The following is a 22,535-nucleotide window of genomic DNA, read 5'->3' on the forward strand; positions in this document are numbered from 1 at the left end:
GTTTTGTAAGAAATGTCACTATACTGTTTAAGCCCTTTGTTACAGAGATCCCACTACTCAAAACTCAGAAAAGGTCAAAAACAAAAAGAAAAGTTCAGTAGATCCCAAAATATCATTGTTGTTGAAAAGAACCAGAAGCAAAGAATGTGCCAATCATTGTGGTACATTAATGTAACAGAATCTTATTGCATCACAAAAATGATGAATATGAGGAATTGAGTGAAACACTATGACCTGATACAGAATGAAGTAAACAGAACCATGAGAACAAAATGTACAATGATCCCAATGATGTAAACAAAAAAGATGATAAAAGGAAGACACATGCCAAGTAATTGCAATGACCACTATTGGTTCTGAAGAAGAATTGAGGAAATATTGACCTACTTCTGACAGAAAGAAGGGGGCTGAAATGGATGCACCATCGGATGTATTTAATGTGTTAGTTCGGTTGGCATAGTTATTTTTTCTCTTGTTATGAGAGAGGGGTCATGTCAAGTTGAAGTTTTATGCAGAAATGACTGTAATGTGAAAACAAGACATTAATAACACTTAATTTAAAAAAATATTTATTGACCATCTTCTATGTTTACAAATATTGCTACAGAGAATATTCAGATTCTCTCTGGAAGCCTAGAGCAAGGTAATTCATTCTCATGGCATTTAGGGAAAAAAAGTGCAAAGTAACGGAATAAAATGCATACAGAATAATTCATTCCTCTCCATAGGAAAAAAAAAAGACATCTTCAGTGGATTGTGAGGTGCCTCAATGGATACCCTCTTAAAGAGGGAATGAGTGCAAGAGAATGGTGCTGGGAAAGTGGGAGAGAGAAACAGAAGGGAGATGGTCTTATAAAGAACTAGGAGAACAATCAGTTCAATTCAACCTAACAAACCGTTAGTAAGAATCCACTATGTTGAGGAAGCTGCGCTATGCGCTGAAGACAGAAAAGACAAAGGAGAAGAAATATTTCCTGCCCTCAAGGAGCTTTTATTCTCCTGGGGATGAAATAGCATGTAAAAGGACAGTAAATACAAAATGAGGTGAAAAAGGAGAGAGTCTTCTTTTTCTTCACTGCTAACTGTGATGGTGAAAAAAGATGCCCTGTAGAAGGCAGACCCTGAAATGAACCTCAACATAAACTAAGAAGGTAAGGAGGGAATACATTCTAGGCATGGGACATAGCCTGTGCAAAAGTATGAAGATCGGACATAAAAATGTGAAAGAATTAGGCAGGTAAATCTGGAATGTGGAAGGCAGGAGTTGGAATTATGTGAAATTTTCTCCCTCAAGAACGTTATGATAATTCTGTGAAGAAGTGTCCTGTGGAGTCATCAGTTCAAGGAATACTCAAAAAGCTCATATGAGGAGAGCAAATACAACCAGACAGAGCACCAGGAGGAAAGGGTTAATGAGAAAGAGGAAGAGGAGGAGGAAGAAGAAGAGTTGTGGTAATGGTAGTCATCACTCAGATGCCTTCTGCCACTTTTTTTCTTTCTCTCTTGTCTCACATGATGAAGGAACCTTACTCCTTAACAAGGACAAAGCCTGCTTTTACATTCCATACCATCTTCTCCAACAATCTCTCTCTCTCCATTGGTCACTTTCCTACTTCCTACAGACATGACCATGTCTCTCCTCTATCCTCAAAAAACCCTCACTTCATGCTTCCACCTCTGCTAATTGTTTTCCTATATCTCTCCTGTCCTTTGCAGCTAAATTCCTTGAACAAGTCATCTATAATATGTGCCTCTGCTTTCTTTCATCCCTGCTTCTTAACCCTGTAAAATCTGGTTCTGACTTTATCACTCCACCAAAACTGAGTTACCAATGACCTTTTCTCAATCCTCTTTCTCCTTGCATCCTTTAACACTATTGATCATGATTTCCTCCTTGATACTCTTTTCTTTCTAGCTTTTCAGGATATCACTCTCTCTTGTTTTTTCTCCTGCCTATCTGACTGCTCCTTCTCTGTCTCCTTTGATGGATCCACCTCCAGATCACACATTCTAAGCATAGATGTCCTTCATGGTTCTGTCCCAGAATCTCTTTGCCCTCTATACTGTTTCACTTGGTGATCTCATCAGCTCCCATAGATTAAACTATAATCTCTGTGCTGATGATTTTCAAATCTATCTTTCCTGCCTCATTCTCTCTGCTGACCTTCAATCTCCCATCTCCAATGGCCTTTCAGAGATCTCCAATTGGATGTCAAGTAGACATCTTGAACTCAATACATCCTAAACAGAACTCATTATCTTTTCCCCAAACCTTCCTTCCTTCTCTATTATAGACACCATTCTCCTAGTCCCTTGACAATCTAAGGATCATCCTGGAGCTCTCACTATCTCTTACTCCCCATGTCCAAGCTGTTTCCAATACCTATTGATTTCATCTCTTGCAACATCTCTCACATTTACACCTCTTTTTCTCCTCTAACACTACCATCGTCCTAGGGCAGGCCCTCATCACCTCATCCCTGGATTACTGTACTAGCTTGCTGGCAGGTCTGCCTACCTTAAATCTCTCCTCATTCCAATCCATATTAAAGCACTAAGGTGATTTTCCTAAAACGTAAGTCTGATCACATTCCCCACCCCCACACACACCTTTCCAAATAAATTCCAGTGGCTTCCTACTATTGCCTCCCAGAAAAAATACAATATTCTCTGTTTGGCATTCAAAGATCTTTACAACCTAGCCCCATCCTATCTTTTCAGTCTTCAGTCCAGTGACCCTGGTCTCCTGGCTATTACACAAACAAGTTTCAGCTCTGGGAATGCTCTCTGGCTGTCCCTTATACCTGGAATGCTATCCCTCCTTCATTCCAACTACTGATGTTCCTGGCTTTCTTTAAGTCTCAACTAAAATCCCACTTTATACAAGAAACCTTAGCTAACCTCACAATTCCAGGACTTTTGTTCTTTTAATTATTTCCTTTTATCCTCTCTAAAGCTTGCTTTGTATCTATTTGTTTGCATGTCATTTCTCCTATTAGATTAGAAACTCCTTGAGGGCAGAGACTGCCTTTTGCCTTTTTTTTTTTTTGTATCCCCAATACTGGGCATAGTGCCTGGCAAGGAGGAAAAGGAGGAGAATCAGGACCAGGAGCAGTAACAGCAGCAGCCGCAACTGCAGTAGTTGCAGTTGTAGGGATACTAGCCATTGTAGTAACAATTGTCATTGGTAGAGGGAGAAGTAGAAGTAGCCAGCATTTACATAGCACATTAAAGTCTGCAAAGTGCTTTATAAATATTATCTAATTCCATCCTCAGAACAATGCTGGGAAGTAGGAGCTGTCATTGTCCTTACTTTACAGTTGTGGAAATTGAGACAAATAGAGGTGAGGTGCCCAGAGTCGTATTTGTTACTGTTTATTCCTTTCAGTAGCGTCTGACTCTTGGTGACCCCATTCAGGGTTTTCTTGGCAAAGATATTGGAATGGTTTGCCATTTCCTTCTCCAACTCATTTTACAGATGAGGCAACTGAGGCAAACAGGGTTAAGTGACTTGCCGAGGGTCACACAGCTAGTAAGTAACTGAGGCTGAATTTGAACAAAGTACTCCTGACTCCAAGCCCAGAATTCTAAGCATCGAGCTTCCAGGTTATACTTGTAGATCTCAGTGCATCTGAGGCTCACTACACAAAGTTATCCCAAAATATCTCCCCCTCCTGATCTGCCATGACACCAGTCTCTCTTCCTGATTTTCCAGAGATCCTCGCTGTTACTGTCACTTCCTTTTATTAGACAACAAATATATGATCTTCAGAAAGCTATTATTAAAATGCTACCTCAGGGGAAAGAGTAGACCCTGTTGTTGTTTTTTGTTTGTTTTATTTTGTTTTGGGGGGCTGAAGAAGGGATGTGTTGAGGAAATAGGAAAATTTTTTTAAGCTCCCTGCCATTAAGCATGGATTCATTTCTTAGAATATAAAATTGTCACCTAGAAAGTATGGCAAGGTACAAAGAGTCTAAGTTAATAAAATATATGATAAGTTCCTAAAAAGTGAGAGAGAAATGAGAAGAACATGCTATTGACATGCTTAGCTAGGTCTCCAGTATATATTCTGAACCTCTAAGCCAGGAAGGTCTATTCTAGACCTAATGATGGGTCTAGAAGATCTCTAAAGAAATAAACAAAACAAAACAAAATAAAAATATTCCCATCTCAGATTTCAGTTTAGAACTTGACCTGAATTCAACAGAAAGATTTTAAAAGCCGTGTGGTACTTTCCCATCAATATGTGACTCAAAATCATGGAATTTTAGAGCTTGAAGGAATGTTAGAGATCTAATGCCCTCAGTTTACAGATGAAGATGAGACAAAGAGACAGTGAAGTGGGTAGTCCAGCAATGCCAAGATTAGAATTCAGACCCCTTGACCAAATCCACTACATTTTTAACTAACTCACACTATCTCTCACACTGGGAAATGTTATGTATAAATGTATATATTCAACAAGGCTTTAGCTGGGTCCCATATTGCTTCCCCAATTAGTCTTTTAAAAGTCTGATATCTGGAGTACTTCATATTTTAATCAGACTTGGGAGAAGGCATAGAGACAGGCTCATCAACTTTTCAAATAACACAACATAAGTATGGATAAGCAATAGCATGGATGGAAGAGTCAGGGTCCAAGGATATTGAAACCCTCTATAATAATGGACCAAAGGTAGAAATATTCAGTGTAAAAGGTACAAATGTATTATCCTACACTTAGATCAAACTGCTTCACTGCACAAATAGAGGGTAGAGGAAATAATGGCTTGACAGCAGTTTATCTGAAGATTTTAAGGGTTTTAGTTGGCCTCAAGCTTAATATGAATCAAAATGAATGCGACAGTTGTGGAAAAAGCTAACACAACCTTTTAATATACATTATATGCTGGTCAAACTGCATCTGGAATATTTTGTTCAATTCTGGGCATCACGTTTTAGAAAGAATATGGAAAAACTGTTCTTTATCTAAAATAAAAACATGGCCAGGATGGTGAGGGAACTCAAAATCATGTCAAATGAGGAATAGGTAGAATAATTACATGGAAGAGAAAGGTTTGGATGGTACCAAAAGGCAGAGAGGTGTGGGAGGAGACCATGATAACATTGATCATATATCATGTGCTTAATCTGCTTGGTTTAAGAAGGAAGAAGTAGGACCAAATGGTGAAAATTAGATAGAAGCCACTTTTTTGTCCAATAACTGGAAGATCATTCCAAGTATTAGACCTGTCCTAAAATGTAATTAATAGGTTGTGTAATACAACATCAGTTGCTTGTCTGGAAGGAGGCATTTCTTAAGGGCTTACTCTGTGTTAGGTTCTGTGACAAGTACTTTTACAAATATTTTATCCTCATAACAACACTGAGACATTATTATCTTCATATTATAGTTGAGGAAATTGAGGCAAACAGGCTAAATGACTTGCCCAGGATCACACAGCAAATGCCTGAGGCCAAAGGAGGTCTCCCTGGCTCCAGGTCCAGCTGTCTATCAATGTGCTGCCTCTGCGTGTTCAAGAAGTGAACAACCTTTTGTCAGAGTTTTGGCTGGAACGTCTACTACATGGCCTTGAAGGTTCATTCTAGATATGAGATTCTATAATGACAATGTATATGGTTCTTAGTTGTATTGATCAAAGTTTTTGTCCACTTATTTTCATTTTCTTATTAGTCCTGATATTCCAATAATTCTTTCTAATGGGAACAGGCAGCTAGGTGATGCAGTGGACGGAGGGCCAAGCTTGGAGTCAGGAAGTTCTGAGTTCAAGTCTAGCCTTGGCCACTTATTAGCTATCTAACCCAAGTCACTTAACCCCGTTTTCCTCATCTGTAAAGTTTTCTCATGAGTTTCCTTATTTGTAAAATGAGCTAGAGAAGGAAATGACCAACCACTTCAGTATCTTTGCCAAGAAAACTCCAAATAGGAGTCAGGAAGACTTGGACATGACTGAATACAATTCAGCATCACTAACGGCAACATTGAGATATTAGGAATGATAATAGAATGATAGGTAATACTTAAAGGTATGTAAAGTGTTCTATATATGTTAGCTTATTTGATTGTCTGAAGAACTAGCACTTGAGTTAAAGGACCCCTGTTACAATCCCACCTCTGATGTAAGGGACAAGTCACTTAATCTCAATGGGTCTCACTTTCCTCATCTGTAAAATAAGGCATTAGAATAAATGGCCTCTGAGATTCCTTCCATTTCTAACTCTATGCTTTTCCCTTCCTATGATCTAAGTGAAATCAATGTATTATCCTGGAATCCCAGCCCAATTGAACATAATTATACTGAAAAAAGAGAACAAGACACCTTAAATTTCTACAGATTGCTCTCAATTCTTTCACACTATTTTACACATTTTCCATTGCATGCATTCAGAACAAAATTATTTGACTTCACTTTAAAAGTAGCTTTCTCTAAGTAATATCATCCCCCACCTCCACAAAAATCCAATTTTCAAAAAATCATTTAATAATTTGAAGTGATGCATGATATCATATGCCTGGATATTTCATCCGCTGACATAAAATTGAAACTTCTCTGTCAGTAGATTACAGCTCTAACAACAGAAGGGACATGAAAGGTCATTGCGCCCAACTCCCTCATTTTACACATGAGGAAAGGCAGGTTCAGAAAAGTTAAGTCACTTGCCCAAAGTCACCTGATTGGTAAGAACCAGCAATGGGATTTGAACTTCTGTTTTCTGACAGCAGATTCAGAACTCTTCTATTATATATGCTGCCTTCTTATTGAACTTCTAAGGCCTGTCTAAAAATCATCACCTGATAGTCAAGTTTCTAATGGTCAGTCTCTCTAAATTTACCTAGGCTAACCTTTTGTATGAAAGTCTGTTGCTGATTATGCGTTAGAAACCTTCTAATGTCGTACAACTTTCCATTTGTACTTTGTTGTACCTGCAACCCAGGATCATACACACACACACACACACACACACACACACACAGCATCTTGAGGCATTGGACAATTACTAGGGGAGGCATGAAGTCATGTACCTCAAAAACTTCTGATAGATTTACATCCTGAATGTCCAAGTCATGCCTAGAAAATTACTGATGACAATGTTTATGTGGATACTCATTTCACTTAATTTTGTTTTAATTCTATTTGTGGTTTCATTGCTATAGGGAACTATACCATCAATGAGGGAATTCCTTCTGTCAATGAAAATCAGCACCTGTTCTAGAACTAGATCTTAAGAGTGTTGCCTGGGATACTGATGTGAGTTACCCAGGATCACATGGCCAAAAGGTGTTAGAGGCAGCTTTTCTAACTCTCAGGCCAGCTCTTTATCTACTACTTTTACTTTGACTTGTCTATTTTATTATGTCATGAAAAACCAACAAACAACACAGAGCGAGTAAGTTAGCAAAACAAATGTAAATGTTGGGATTATAACTTTTTTTAGACTTATATTCCCTTTAATCCTTGTAGTTATAGAAATAAAATAAAGAAAATATTAAAGATATAATTGTATTCAAAAGGCTGAAATATAATTAAATTGGAAGATAATACTAAAATACAAAATGAATGTGTTGTCAGTGCCTTCTAACACTTGTCTAACAATGTGAGATGCCTAGTGCATTATGACATAATCTATATTTTAAAAAAAAATTCTGAGCACGATCAATTTATTGACAAAGTGTGAATCTGCCAATAAACAGGAGCTCAGCAACCTAAGAAAAGCTGAGAACCTGAATGAGGGGGACAGCTGTCATTCAGAGACTAAAGGAGGAGCATACAGAATAGAAGGCAGGTTCATATAGGGGGAAACAGTATAATTGGTTACAAAGCTTGTAGCATCATAGACATGAGGAAGAATATGATTGGCTGGAATTTGGGACTGAGAGGCTAGAAGCAATCCCTTCTTGTCACTAAGAAATGTTCATTATTTGAGTCCACCTCCAAAGGTAGCCCAGTGATAGTGGACCACACTACTTGGATAACTGTCCTGACTACTTGGCATCCACCTGCATCTTTCAGGGATAACTGATGTCCTTGAGGCAAAAATAGAACAGTGCCTAATCTATATTTTTTCACGATTATTTTACCCATCAAGTGGCTAATTTGGTATCTATAGCATGACATTCTACTATAGAGCGTGAATCATCATTTCTGACTTTTCCTCAAATTGACCAATGTCAGAAATGTCATATAGTATTAACCAATATGAGATTAAGAGAAAGGAAAATGTTCTATACAGGTCATGTACCTGTATAGACTATGTCTACAAAACAGTTCCTCTGTGGTCCTTCCCCCAGGAATAACCACGTAACCAAATATAATGATGATTTCAGGGAGTGTCATATTTCAGAGTCAAAAAGAAATTTGTTGACTACTTAGTCCAGTCAGTACCTGAAAAAGATACAACATACTCAAGTGATCATAAAGCCTTTGCTTGAATTATCTCTGGTAGGAACTTCCAAGCCATGTGACCACAAGAAAGAGGATTAGATCTAATCTTTATTAGGCATTGACTCAACACCTTCCTAGTTATCATCTTTTCAACTAATAAATATCCTTCCTAAATGTACCAAGAGTTGAATATAACACTGTGGCTTATGAGCTAACCAAATCAGAGTACAATGGGGCCACAACTTAGTTATTCCTGTAAGTTTTCTTTCTTTACCCCAGTATTTCATTATATTTTTTTATCTTCCATTCACACTATGGACTCAAGTTGAGGTTGCACGAAGTTCACCAAAATCCACTGATCATTTTCAGACAAACTACTATGTCTTCCCTTCCTGTATGTGTGAAGTCATTTTTTGAACTCACAGGTAAGTCTTTATATTTATTTGTATTAAATTTCATCTCAATAACCATAGTAGAATCAGATTTAAGATTTTTATGAAAATTCTGACCAACTCATAATTTTAAGCTTGGCCCTCGTACTGTTATTTTAATTCTGAGCTTGCCCCTAATGCGATGCCACCATACATGACAACTTCCACACATTATTTTACTACTTGAAACACTTCCTTTAGAAAAGAAGCATGTTTCAAATATGTATTTTTTCAAGTCAGTTTATACTTTAACAATCATCCTTAGTATCTGGTCTGAGCATCTGAAAAAAACCTTAAGAGTCAAATTACAGAATATACAGAGATAAATTTATGTTGTTCTTTAAGGTTTAAAAGGGACTTTATTAAAGGTTTAGAAAGTCAACCTTGTGATACAGTTGAAATGCGTTTATAATTTGATCCTTGTCCCCTTAGCCCCTCCTAATTCATCTGTTGTGGTTTCTTTTGTTACTAACATTTTTCACTAAAAAGTTAGCATGTAAACCAGAAACCTACACATTTTCGCTTTCTTCGTTTTAAAAATGTACAAGACCAACTGTTGGATGGCAAATCATTCTTTGATATTTTTAAACAAATGATTCTCCTTTGTTGTTTTACAAGATGAAGAGTTTTTCCCCATTTCAAGAGCAGTTTTCTTAATGATTTTTAAGGCCTCTAATGCTGGCCTTGATAGTATGTGATGTACTAGATGCCCTTTGCTCAATGGAATTTTTCGTACAATATGATTTCCCCTCTTGCCACTATTTAGACGGAACAATACATATGTTCAATGAAATAAACATGCTAGGATCCAAGTTTTGTATGAGAACATGTATGTACATGCATATATAAAAATATATTTTAAAAGTCAATTGGGTTTTATCATACAAAAATTATGGTGTTCCAATCTCCACTGACATTAATTACTACATGAAATTTGATAGAAGCAAATATTACAGGATATACTTTTCCACATGAAAGAAAATGTGCTATTATAATCACGTTATAGCACTTTCTACAAAGATATATAATTTCAGCTATCATAAGTTGCTATTTATTAAGTGATAAGAGTTTTCAGCGCAAGATAAAGTTAAAATTTTCTTACCTTCTCACCAGTGACTCCTTGTTATTGAAACTGCTATCAACTTGTAACAGTTAATAACTCAACAAAAACGGAAAAGAGTTAAGTCACATGTTGAAAGAGGGGGCCTGTGTCAAAGCTTCTTAATTTTAGGGCAGTAGAAAAAAAAAAAACACTTGCATTTAAATGAAACCACTTCCTGAGAAGATACAGTTCACACGTCACTTCATTACCCGACTCAAAGAAATTACCTTGTATAGTCAACAATATCAATTATGGTAGAGATGTAATTACTCATTTCCAAACACTTCAATCTACATAGATTTTTGGGGGGGGGGGAGAGGAAGAGGAGAGCTCTCTGATTTAAGAAGGTAGATGTGTGGTTAGGAAGCAAGTGGGGGTAGAACAGGCAGGCTCCTTAAACACTGATGAAACTTCCCTTTTCTCTGCATTCTAGCAAGGGCTAAGAAAAAGATAATCATTTTGCACAATTTTGTTGATGAAGACATTTAGAAGCAGTTTCAGCAGAATCGTTCTGGGAATCAGTGCTATCAAGATGCTGATGAATGGAGTCTTCTGACTGATATTTGGGCCCTTGGAGGTAATGCATGTGAAGTAACTACTCCAGTAAATGAGCTTTGTACAGAAGGGAATTGACCATCCCAAGAGCCTCAGTCTGAGGGTGAGAGTATAACCAAGAGAAGTACAGGAAACAATGCATAGATTTGGAGCTGGAAGGAACTTTAATGGACATGTCCTACAATTCCCATTATATAAATGAAGAAGCTAAGATCCAGAGAGATTGTGTCTTGCCTGAGATCCCACGTACAATAAGTGATAATCTTAAGATTCTACCTGCCTTTGATATTATGTGACTTGGGCAAGACATTAACCTCCCTGGGTCACAGATTCCTCTTCTGTAAAATCAAATTGAACCCAAAGTCTTCAAGCTCCCTTCTAGCTCTGTATCTATAATCTAGGGGAAAGAGACAGGATGTGAATTTAGGTCTTATCTCTTTACTCCAAAGTAAGTCCTTTCTCTATGAAACTAGGTTACAGGACCTTGTAGACTTGAACATTTACTGGATGTAGTTCTTATTCCTGTATATATTAAAAGTCTCCTGAGTGACTTTTAGCTGCTAAAGAACTTGAGTTTTCCAGGTACCATAAGCTCCAGAAGAATGACTGACATGACTAGAACCTGGACAGATTGTTCCGTACTCTTGTAAGCATAGGGGGATGCTTGGACTTGCTTTGGAAAAAGAAAGAGGTAAAACCGGCAAATCATTCTCTTGTGCCTGAATCTTCTTGAACCATCTAGAACCATTGCTGATGCTTTCCATATAAAACCTGCTGTGTCCTTCATAGAAAAAATCAGTTAACTCATGAAGCAAGCTTAGAAGGGATTCTAGATTTCTGGTCAGCCTAGGAGAGTATGTGACCTGTGAAGTTTTGGGATTGCAATGTCTCCAAGTCTGAATGGTGCCACCGCCACATTAAGTAACCAGAAAGATGCTTTCTGTAGGGCTAGAGGCTACCAGAAAGATTTGTCAAGGGAAATGCAACTTAAACTTTTGTCTGTTGAGCCAATCATGTAACACTACAGCTTTGTCACCCTTTAGAAGACAAAAAAAAGCATAGAGGAAGGAATTTAGATATTGTTCTTACCACAAGAGCAGTAACTATATTTTGGTCTGGAAATTTATAGGGATGGTTAGGGAAGCCATTGACTAGTGCATTGACATGAGAAAAAACAAGGCAGCTTGCACAAAGATGGTGGAGACTAATGTAAAGCATGTCTGGAGCTCTCTGAGATATAGCAGAACACATGAAGCACACACCAATCTTGACAAGACAGGTGTCACTTTAATGCAGAGTTGGTCATGCCTCTAATGCCAGGGTGATATGGGGAGAAGCTCAAAACCTCCTGAGGTAGCCTATTTCACTTTTGTAAAGCTCTAAATCAGGGGTGATCTTGAGGCCACACGGGGCCTTCTAGGTCCTCAGGTATAGCCTTTTGACTGAGTCCAAGTTTTACGCAACAAATCCTTTTGTTAAGGGGATTTGTTCTGTGAAGTTTGGATTCACTCAAAAACCTGCACCCAAGAACCTAGAGGGCCACATGTGGCCACAAAGCCACAGGTGAGTCTAAATATTAGGAACATTTTTAAAATTATTGTATTAAACTTGAATTTACCTTTTTGACATTTCTACCCATTGTTCCTTTTCCTGGACTCTGCAGCCAAATAGAGCAAGTCTGGTACAGCTTCCATGTAATAGCTTTTCAAATGCTTAATGTCAGTTGTTATATCTACACAAATACGGTTAATCTGAGATAGACTATTTTAACGTACTTTCCCTTTGGCTGCATCATATGCTAGAACCAAAATCTCTACCAAAGCCCAATTATATCTAAGTCCCTTAGAATTTCCCTTAAATCCATGAGAATTTATAGTGTGGCCCAGACAGGCATATATGAAGGTCTAGTTCCTCTTCAGCCTTTTCCATGGTATATCCTGGATTATTCTGATCTCCAGGATAGCACTGAAATAGTTCAGAATAATCAACAGGAACCCCTCCCCTCTTAGTGAGGCCTTTCAAAAGATGTGTTGTCTGATTGCTTTTAAGCTTTAGGCAGAAGTTCTTAACCTAAGGGCTATGGGGTATATAGATTGATTACTAAGGGTCCACAAGCTTGAATGAAGGGAAGAAATTGCATCTTTCTTTCAATATAAATTATTTCCTTTGTAATCTTCTATATTTTATTCTATGCATTTAAAAATAGATTTTTTTTTTCTGAGAGGAGTCCATGACGCAAAAATGGTGAAGATTCCCTGCTCTAGAGTATATAAATTAAGGCAACGTCATAACATAGAGACAACCACTCCCCCCCTACGTAAAGAAGACACACTCACATGCAAACACACATTTAACAAAACACATCTTTTAAAAATAGGGGAGATCATGGGATGAATATTTAAAGGAGTAGTGACTTTCAAAATATGTATTTGAAGAGTCTTCAAGGAAGAATAGGGTATGTCTGTGGGCTTGAGTTGTGGTTTTATTTTTGTGATGAATTAATATTTACTTATAGCATTTAATAACATAAGATATTACATAATAAGTAAGATATTACATCATTAGTTCTTATCAAAGTGTTGTTCTCATTCATTCTGACAACCTTTCTCTACACTGGCAAGTGGGAGGAGATGGCATCTTGATGGTCCATAGAGACTTCTTGAGCCTGCTAAAAGAATCTATGCAATGAAAAACATTTGAAAATCAGAGAAACACTGTGGCAGTCAGAGCGCTGGCTTAGAAATCAGAGAGACCAGGTACAAGTCCTGACTAACACTTATTAGGAATGTAACCATGGCAAGTCAATTAACTTCGGTTTCATCACCTATAAAACTGTATTGAAATTATCTGAAATATCAGTTCCATTGGCTTATTACAAATCTCACATGAAATAATGTAAAGCTTTCAGAATAGTTTAAGGCACTTTATGAGTGTCAGTCTTGGCATTTTGTTTTTATTATTTTTATTTTATTAAATAAAACATTTTATTTTTATTATAATAGTACCAACTTGTGATTTCACTGGCATAAGAAACTCCATTGAGGAAATGCATTCTACTAATGAAGACTTACACATGCTCTGTAATTTCCAGTCTTATAGAGGTGCCTGGGGCACTCAATGACATCCCTAGGGTCAAGGTCATTATTTGTAAGAAGTGTGGTTTAAACAGAAGTTGACCCTACATAATGATGATGATGCTAGCTAGCATTTGTAGAGTGCTTTAAGGTTTACAAAATGCTTTATGTATTATCTCTTTTGATCCTCACAATAATCTTGTGAGGTCGGTGCTATTATTTACTCCATTTTACAGACGAGGAAGCTGAGATTAAAACAACTTAAACGACTTGCCAAGGGTCAAACAGCCAGTAAATGTCTGAAGTAGGATTCTAACTCAGATCTCCCTACATACAAGTCTAGCATTCTATTCCCCATACCATCTAGCTACCAAGCTGCTTCTCATGGCAACTATTTTCATCAATTAATTTGCAAACAATAAACTTTATTAAGCACCTACTATGTATCAGGCATATTGCCAAGTGGCAGGCCTAGAGGCCTAAGGGCTACCCGAGTCTTACCTTACCTATCGCAGGTCTTCAGCTGGCCAAACCGGATAAACGTATGAGAGGAGAGACTTTCCAGAGTCGAACAAGGGTTAGGCTTTATTCAGGGTCTTGGTTACATGTGCAGGGGAATTCTTCCTTAAGAGAGAGGAATCCTCTTCCCAAGGAGGCAAAGATCTTACAGTAAGAGAATGGAAGTGGAAGTGGAAGTGGGAGAGAGGGGAGAGGGAAGAGAGAAGAGAGGGAAGAGGGAAGAGGGAACAGGGAAGAGAGAAGAGAGGAGAGAGGAGAGAGGGAAGAGAGGCCTTCTGTCCTCTAAGGGCCCCTCAGCGCTAAGAGCACCTTCAGGCTTTCCTGACCCTACTTAAGCTCTCCCGCCGCATAGTTTGCACCTGAATACCGTGCCTGTTAGACAACAATAGGTGTGCTCAGATCCTGGGCCAATCTCGAGGGCAGGGATGCTCTCTCCCAGCACATTTCCCACGGGAAGAGGCGGAAATGCACGAGATAGCCTGGTCTCACACCTCAATTCCCTGCTATTCCCTGGGGGGCCTCATGAGAACTCTAAGGTTTAGAAGTCCTCACCTTTACCTGCCCGAGACTGTCCACATGGAACTGAGCTTACACCCCCAACAGCCAAGCACTGGGGATACAAAGAAAAGGGGAAAGAAAAGGGAATAAGTATTAAGTATTAAATATAATTAATAATACATGTAAATAAATATTAAATATAAGTATTAAATACCTATTGTGCTAAGCACTTTACAAATATCTCATTTGATCCTTGCAAAAAACGCTAGGGCAGACAGGTTAAGTGGGTTGCCCAGAGTCATACAGCTCATAATGAAATTCACTGTGCCACCTAAATACAAAATATACAAAAAACAGTTCCTGGTCTCAATGAATTTCTATTCTCATGGAAGAGACAATGTATATATAAAAAAGACTTATACAAGTAGTATACTGAGTAGTTGGAAGGTAGCCTTCTTAGGGAAGTCACTATCAACCTTGTTATAGGACTAAGATGGTAGCCTCATCATAACCACTAAACAAAACCACCAGAAGGGACCTAGTGCTTCCTTCTAACTGCATTTCTAGGTTCTGGTCCAGGTATGGATTGAGGTCTTTGGGAAATAAGGTGAATAAGGAGGCCTCTACAACCTTTGAATTATAGGAACTGGTTGCTGTGGCTGACACCAGTCTGGGTTCAAGCCAAAAACTTCTGGCTTTTGATCTCATTGGCCCAAGCAGAAGAGTTCCAGGCAGTCTTTGGATCTCTAACTACTTCGTGATTCCAGATTTGACATAAGCCTGTACGTCTTCCTTCCCCCCACCTCCTCATTAGGATTCCTAATTTTCCTCTTGTTACTTTCTACTTTTCCTCTCTTTGGAGCAGTGGTGCCACTGAGAAAAGTAAAAAAAAGTAATGGTATGAATTGTAGTGCATTCAACATAGTTCTTGGAATTGAAGAACACTTAACTACTTTTAGTTATGGTAATGGTTGGTGATGATGACAGTAATGGTAATGGCTTCAATACTGAGCAGAATTGTACTGCTTCATGTGGACAAATCCAGTTTCTATGGTCCAAACAAGATCATATCGTTCCAAGGCCAAGAAGCAGTTAATGCCAGACCTGCACCAAATGCCACAGGAGCAATGAATTCATTCATTTCCTCCAAGCTTTCTATAAAGTGTAAGTGGATGTGTGCCATCAGCGACCACTTACTTTTTAAAAAGGTTGTTTTGTGTATTGTTCAAACCCTGTGTGATATGTGGAATACTCAATTTGCATGCTGAAACTGAGCTAAAACTGAAAATGTACACAGTTGACATTTCAATGTATACATAACTCTTCCTCTTTCCTCCATTTCTTTTCATTGCTACTTTGCTCAGTAATTTGCATTTGCATGATTATTGGATTCAGATAAATGGAAAATATGTGAATTATTTCTTGGCTTTTGCTAATGCTTAGTGGCACAATTGCCATGGAAGAAAAAGGGAGCGTGGTGACAAGAGAAGGATTTGGATCACTGGTGAAGGGGAAAGAGTTATCAGAATGAAGAACTGGCATGTCCTGAAACAGAAATAAAAAATCCGACAAGTGCTCTTCTGCGGTTGCTATTATTGGGTTTCCAAATTGTTTTCCACTTGTCCTAAAGACCTGAACTAAGTTTTGTAATTCAGCTTCACTATATTCACTTAGAAAGCCAAGGTAGGCAAACAAAATTTTAAAAATCACAAGAAATATCAATAAAATTCATAATATAAGCCCCAATTAAAACTTATCATTTTAAAATGAATTTGGAGTCTAATTTACAATATTGCTTCCTTTGGGCAAAGTATGGGACAGATGAATACAGGACAATCTCTTCTTTCCAAATTCTCAAGAAGCATTTCAGAACTTTAAGACTTGCAAGTTCTGAATAAAGGAATGACTAAAGAACAGGAACATGTGGAAGGTGATACTTCCAATTTTATGTTTAAAGAAAGAAAAAACTCAATCTTATTGTAGTGATCTAAATGAAATTTTTGTCACTCATGGATAAGCCAGAGTTGTTTCTTTGCATCATGACTGATGTGTGTGTGTTTGTTGCCGAAGAAGACCATGCCATCAGAGAAATGATGACATGATTTGCATTTGACTTTGTTTTGAGTGAGGGAGGGCTGTGCATGGTCACCAGCCTCACTTTCTCCTCCTGAGCCATCTGGGACCAGTAACCAGATATTCATCAGCATGACTGGAGATGACCTAGGATGAGGCAATTGGGATTAAGTGACTTGCCCAAGGCCACACAGCTAGTGAGTGTCAAGTGTCTGAGGTGAGATTTGAGCTCAGGTCTTCCTGACTCCTGCACTGGTGCTTTGTCCACTGCACCACCTAGCTGCCCCAATCACAACTGATAAGTTAGAAAGGAATGGAAGAAAAGCAGAGCAGAAAAGCAATAGACTCCTATACGCACTATTTTTATTGGAATTCTTACTTTGTTAACAGACAAGAAAACCTTAAACAATAGGGTTTGCTTTTTGTTTGTTTTTGGTGGTGGTGGTGGGGTGTTCTTCTTCTTCTTTTTTTTTTTTTTTTTGGTTGGGGGAGAAACACTGTGATGAACTGCACAAAAATTCCTGTCAAGAAATTTCTTTTTCCCTTTATAAGGTCTGTATCATGTCCACTCTGTCCTCATTAGAACAGAAGCACTTCAAAGGCAAGGACTTGTAATTTCTATCTTTGGCAGAGTGAACAGAGTGCTGAGCCTAGAACCAGGAAGACTCATTTATTTCTCCAAATTTATTAATTCATTTGTTTTCAGTTTTCAACAATCATTTCTCTAAATTCCAAATTTTCTCACCTCTCCCTCCTTCCCCAAGATGGCATGCAATTTTATATAGGGTCTACACATACATTCCTATTTAACACATTTTCACATTAGTCATGTTGTACAGAAGAATTAAGACAAATGGGAGAAACCATGGGAAAAACAAAACATAATAAAGGAGAAAATAGCCTGCTTCATTCTTTGTTCTAACTCCATAGTTCTTTATCTGGATGTGGATGGCATTTTGCCTCTTGACTCCTTTGGAAGTGTTTTAGGGCCTTGCATCGCTGTGAAAGGCTAAGTCTATCAAAAACAGTCCCAGGAATACTCATCTTCCTGAGTTCAAAACTGGCCTCAGACATGTACTAGCTATGTCACTTAACCCTGTTTGCCTCAGTTTCCTCTTCTATAAAATGAGCTGGAGAAGGAATGCTAAAGCACTTAAGTATCTTTCCCAAGAAAACCTCAAAGGGGGTCATGAAGAATCAGACATAACTGAAAACTACTGAACAATTGATCCCCAACACCTTGTACTGTGCCTGGCATGCAGTAGGTGCTTAATAAATGCCTATTAAGTTATAGTGGCCTGAATTTTTCTCCCTAAAACATGTAAATATCTGTATACATATACAAATACATAAATTTTCATTTGGGAAGAAGTAGGATGGAATTTTAAAATTGCCCCATTTTACATAGAGTAACTTATAAGGCACCTTGTGGTGAAAGAAGTTTCCACATGTTGTAGAAATTGGGAACTATGATTTCTTTGCTGGAGGGAATTCCTAATGAGAAAACTCTCTTCTGTCCAAGTAGATAAGGAATTCTTTTGCAACTTAAGTTTTTAGATAATTGCCTGGACCACTGAGAGATTAAGTAATTTACTAGGGATCACTTCCTGACTCCCGGGCTAGCCCTTTGGGCCATACTGCTACGTGAGAAAAATGTGTTAGAACAGGTGAGTTGAGAGGAATCACTGTATTAACAGTCACAGTAAGGGAAAAGTAAGGAACAGCAATGACAGATGAATGAGGCAGGGAACTAGGGGAAAAGCCAATTCCTACTGAGTGACTAAAAGCATAGAGAAGAAAATAATGGGGAAAGAAAATCCATCTTACAGTATTTTCAAGGTTTGAAACCATTGAAGATCATTAAGTCACTGAAATGTGGAGAATAGTTGAAATCAGACAACATACATTAAGCAGTTACTCTGTATTAGGAATACAAAGAAATGCAAAATTGAAACTGATATTGAGTAATGACTGACAGTAGCATGGCACCCTAGGAGAGAAAGAGGAGGCAACAAATGCCAGGCAAGTCAGATCAACCCCTTGACCACCATCTTCATCAAAAGTCTTGAGAATAAGAAGACTTTGAGAAGTGTTCCCCCAACCAACAGATCTGCTTCTAGCCCAGTCATAATAGTCGCCATTAAAGACAGAAATAATTGTGGAGAAGAGGCCTGCCTTCTTCATCATCACCACCAGTAAAGGCTGTCCAACTTCCATACAGTGTCAGATAGGCTCTGGGAAGGACAGTGGCCTTCCCCATCCCCACCCCCCAATCATAAGTTCAGCCCTCACAGTTATCATGTGGAGAAGCGACTCTTGAAAAGATGGAGGCCAGCCACCTATACCAATGGCCAACCAGTGCCAATAGGGCATGCGAGCCAGCCTAGTGGAACCAGGGTGCCCTGATGGAGAACCAAGAGAGTCTACAAGTGCCAGGCTAGTTAAATCACCACCTTGACCACCATCTCCCCTCAAACTCTGAAAGAGCAAGTCTAGGACAATGAACTGAAGAACCTTTGGAACAGCAAGGGTTCTAGGCCATTGTCCTCAGCCATCATCCTAGGAAGTAATCCCAGTGGAGATGGTGCCTAGAAGCTTTCCTGCAAGTAGTACAGCCACAGCTAGCTACTGAAGACTTACAAAAGAAAGTTCTTGACACCAGAGTCTTTACCACTATTAAATCATGCCACATCAGAAATGGAAATCATTTTATCAGTGGAAATGACATTACAGAAGAAGCATTGCCATCTGTTTTGCTGCTGTACCCTAAGGACCATGAGACTATTATTTCTGACTTGCAGCTAAAATATCCCATATGTGTTATCTCCCCCACCAGAATATGGACTCCTTCAGAATAAGGACTATTCTCCTTTTCTACTTGTATCCCCAGCATTTTGCTCCAGGCTTTACACATAGTCAGAACTTTACAAATTCTTTACTCATTCATTAATTCACTTATTCATAGTCTGTAGAGTTTCCACTTAGCCATAGCTACCCAAAGTAACATAATGGAAATTTAGATTTATCTCAGTACTTTATTGAACCTCCATGGCTGTAAAATATGGCAAATGAGCTTTCTGCCTGAAAAAGACCACATACATCAGTCTGAATAGCCTGAGTCTTTTCTACAGTTATTACCTCCTCAAAGCAAGCATTCAATAAATGCTTGCTGACTGACTGTTTGTTGATAGGTGATTGCTGCCACTCTCAATTCAACCAGAGGAAGGCTGTGTATCCTTCACCTATCTTTAAGATAACATGCTTAAAACGGAAAATTAAACAATTATTCCAAATACCACTGAATGCTCTCCTAAATCACGTTCTCAAGAAATTGAAGACCGATTTCCCAACATTTTCTTTAAACAGAGCTAAAAGCTAACCAAACTAATGTAAATGTTGTTGAACTGGTTAAATAGGGGGGGATTGCTTATATCTTTTGGAAGTAGAAGGCTACATGCCTGAAAGGGGGCAATAGTGTCCAGGACAGGCAGTCCCCTTAGGACCTCCTGAGGGACAGGTGAAAGGGAAAACCTTGAGTCATAAGGCAAGGAGATTCCAAAGGAAATGTATTGTTTGAGCAGAAGTAGTAAAAATATGTAGCAACAACAGTAATAATACTAATAAATAACTTCAAGTCTTGCAAAGTACTTTACAAAAGTATCTCATTTGATCCCATAACAATTCTAGGAGCAAGGTACTATTATTATCCTAATTTTATGTATTAGAAAACTGAAGGATTTGGGGGTTAAAAGATTAATACAGTAAATACCAGGCCAGTAAATGTCTAAGGATTTGAACTCATTTCTCCCTGTCTTCAAATCTAAAGCTCTATCTGCTCTGACACTTAGCTGCCTGTTAGAGCTATAAAAAGAGCCTAAAAGAATAGGTGACAGGTCCTTTTAAAAAAGTCTTTTTTACTGATATTCATTTTTTTTTAACATAGTTGTTATTCACCAGTGATTCCTTCCTTCGATCCCAGAACTTTCCCTTATGAAGTCAAGGACAAAGAAATAACACATTTGGCATGGGTGGAACACATCCCTCATTTTGTACCAATAGTCCACCACCTCTCTACCAGGACACAAGGTTTATTATACTCCCTCGTCAGTTCATAATCCTTTTCTCCTTCCTTAGTGGAGCTGGGAAGGAATCTCATTACTCATGCAAGTTCTAGGATTCATTAGGACATGAGTTGTCAAGAAAAATGTTATGATCAATCTGAAAATCGGTTTCAATTCACTTCAATAAGCATTTTTAAATGCTTTCACTATGCAAGGTGTTTAGAATACATGACATGAAAACACATGCATGCCTACGCACGAGCGCATACACACACACACACACACACACACACACACTTCCTTCAGGAGTGTATCATCTACTGGATTCTAGAAGGATAAAAAATGTACACAAATAAGGATAATTCAAGATAATTTGAGGAAGGACAGATCTGGGAAGACTTTGTGGAGAAAAAGGAATATTAGTAACAGCTAACATTTATGTGTTATTTTAAAGTCTACAAAATACTTTAATAAATATTTTCTCACATGTTCCTCACCACAACCTGTAAGGCAAAATATCTCCACTTTACAAATGAGGAAATTGAGACTGGGAAAGTTTAAGTGACTTTCCCAATAGCATACGGCTAGTTAAACATCTGAGGCAGAATTCAAACCCTGTTCTTTCTGATTCTGAATGCAGCACTCCCTCCATTAGACTACCTTGTTACTCCTAAAATGAAACTTGAAATCAGATAAGGATTCTGAAAAGTGGAGATGTGGAAGTAATATATTCCACATCTGAGGATAAATTGTATAAATGCACTGAGGGAAACAAGAAAATTCTGATTTCAGGGAGCTGTCGTGCTCCATTTTGGTTAGGTCCTAAGTATAAACCTTCTTATGAAGGTGGCATCTCCCTTCCCTTGCCTGTCTTTAGAAAAGTGAGGCAACAGTAAAACACCATGCCAAATGGAGATTTTTTTAAAGCCAGATTATGCAGCTGAAGCTGTTGTTAGTAAAGCATAGGACAGAGATAATAGCCAGGTGGCCCAAAGAGTCAGCCAGAATAACCAACCATGATTCCAGAGCACAAGTGATACAAGGTGCTACCCATGGCCTGAGAGCGAGGACATGGATTTAATATGCAGAATGAGCAATAGGTGGCCTATGTGGGAAGCTATTTTGCTTGATTATGCATATTGTTACAAGACATTTTGTTTTTCTTTATTCCTTTTCAGTGGAAGTAAAGGGAAGGTAAGAGGGTGAAAAACCAATTCTTATTCAGTGGAAAAAAAAAACAAAAACAAAAACAAGGAGAGAGACAGATCCAACTGCCACACACCAAGTCAAGGGAGGGTGGTCACCTTGAAGTGATTACTGACTCTGACTCACACTCTCACACTCTCTCTCTCCCACCCACCTTCTCAAGCATATGAAGAATTGGAGCCACAAACACCCAAAAAGCTGGGAGGGAAGTTGAATGATGGAACACAGCATGAGGTCAAGCAGGGCAGACAGTGATGGACACCAGAGGTCTGCAGAATCACCTGGAAAGAGGTCCATCCTCAGTTCCATTCCCAAGAATCAGAGGGAGGGATGCCACTTGGTGAGGCCATAACTTTTCCCTTATATGTGACTGTTTTTCTTTGCCAGTGACTTCTAAGAGAGATGGTTCCATTGGGAGAAGTCTCAATGTTGACAGTTCCCTTGTTCAGGTGAACTTAGTCATTTAATGCTACAGATTTTTTTTAATAGATTTTGCTTACCAGAGCATCGAAAATACATGTCAACATCTCAATACTGTGTTCTATTGTCTCTGAATTTCTTACAGTCAATGTAGTTAAACAATAATATGAAGGCATTTTCCTTTAGACTGATGCAAAGCTGGGATAGAGTT

At 38.4% G+C, this 22,535-nt stretch overlaps 1 protein-coding gene across 3 annotated transcripts in view; it reads right to left on the reverse strand.

Annotated features, from left to right (window-relative positions):
• ARHGAP15 (Rho GTPase activating protein 15) overlaps positions 1–22,535 on the reverse strand; it is an 831,062-nt gene that overhangs the window by 802,184 nt on the left and 6,343 nt on the right. The window contains exon 1 of one of the 3 annotated variants that reach the window (XM_072613188.1): positions 9,919–10,060. The exons of 1 other annotated variant lie outside the window; for it this stretch is intronic. The gene's annotated coding sequence lies outside the window, so the exon portion shown is untranslated. Of the gene's footprint in view, positions 1–9,918; positions 10,061–22,535 lie in introns of those variants that run through there. One more of the 3 variants, XM_072613185.1, reaches the window with a different exon arrangement.

Source organism: Notamacropus eugenii, chromosome 5 (assembly GCF_028372415.1).
Source record: "Notamacropus eugenii isolate mMacEug1 chromosome 5, mMacEug1.pri_v2, whole genome shotgun sequence".
Taxonomy (NCBI): domain Eukaryota; kingdom Metazoa; phylum Chordata; class Mammalia; order Diprotodontia; family Macropodidae; genus Notamacropus; species Notamacropus eugenii.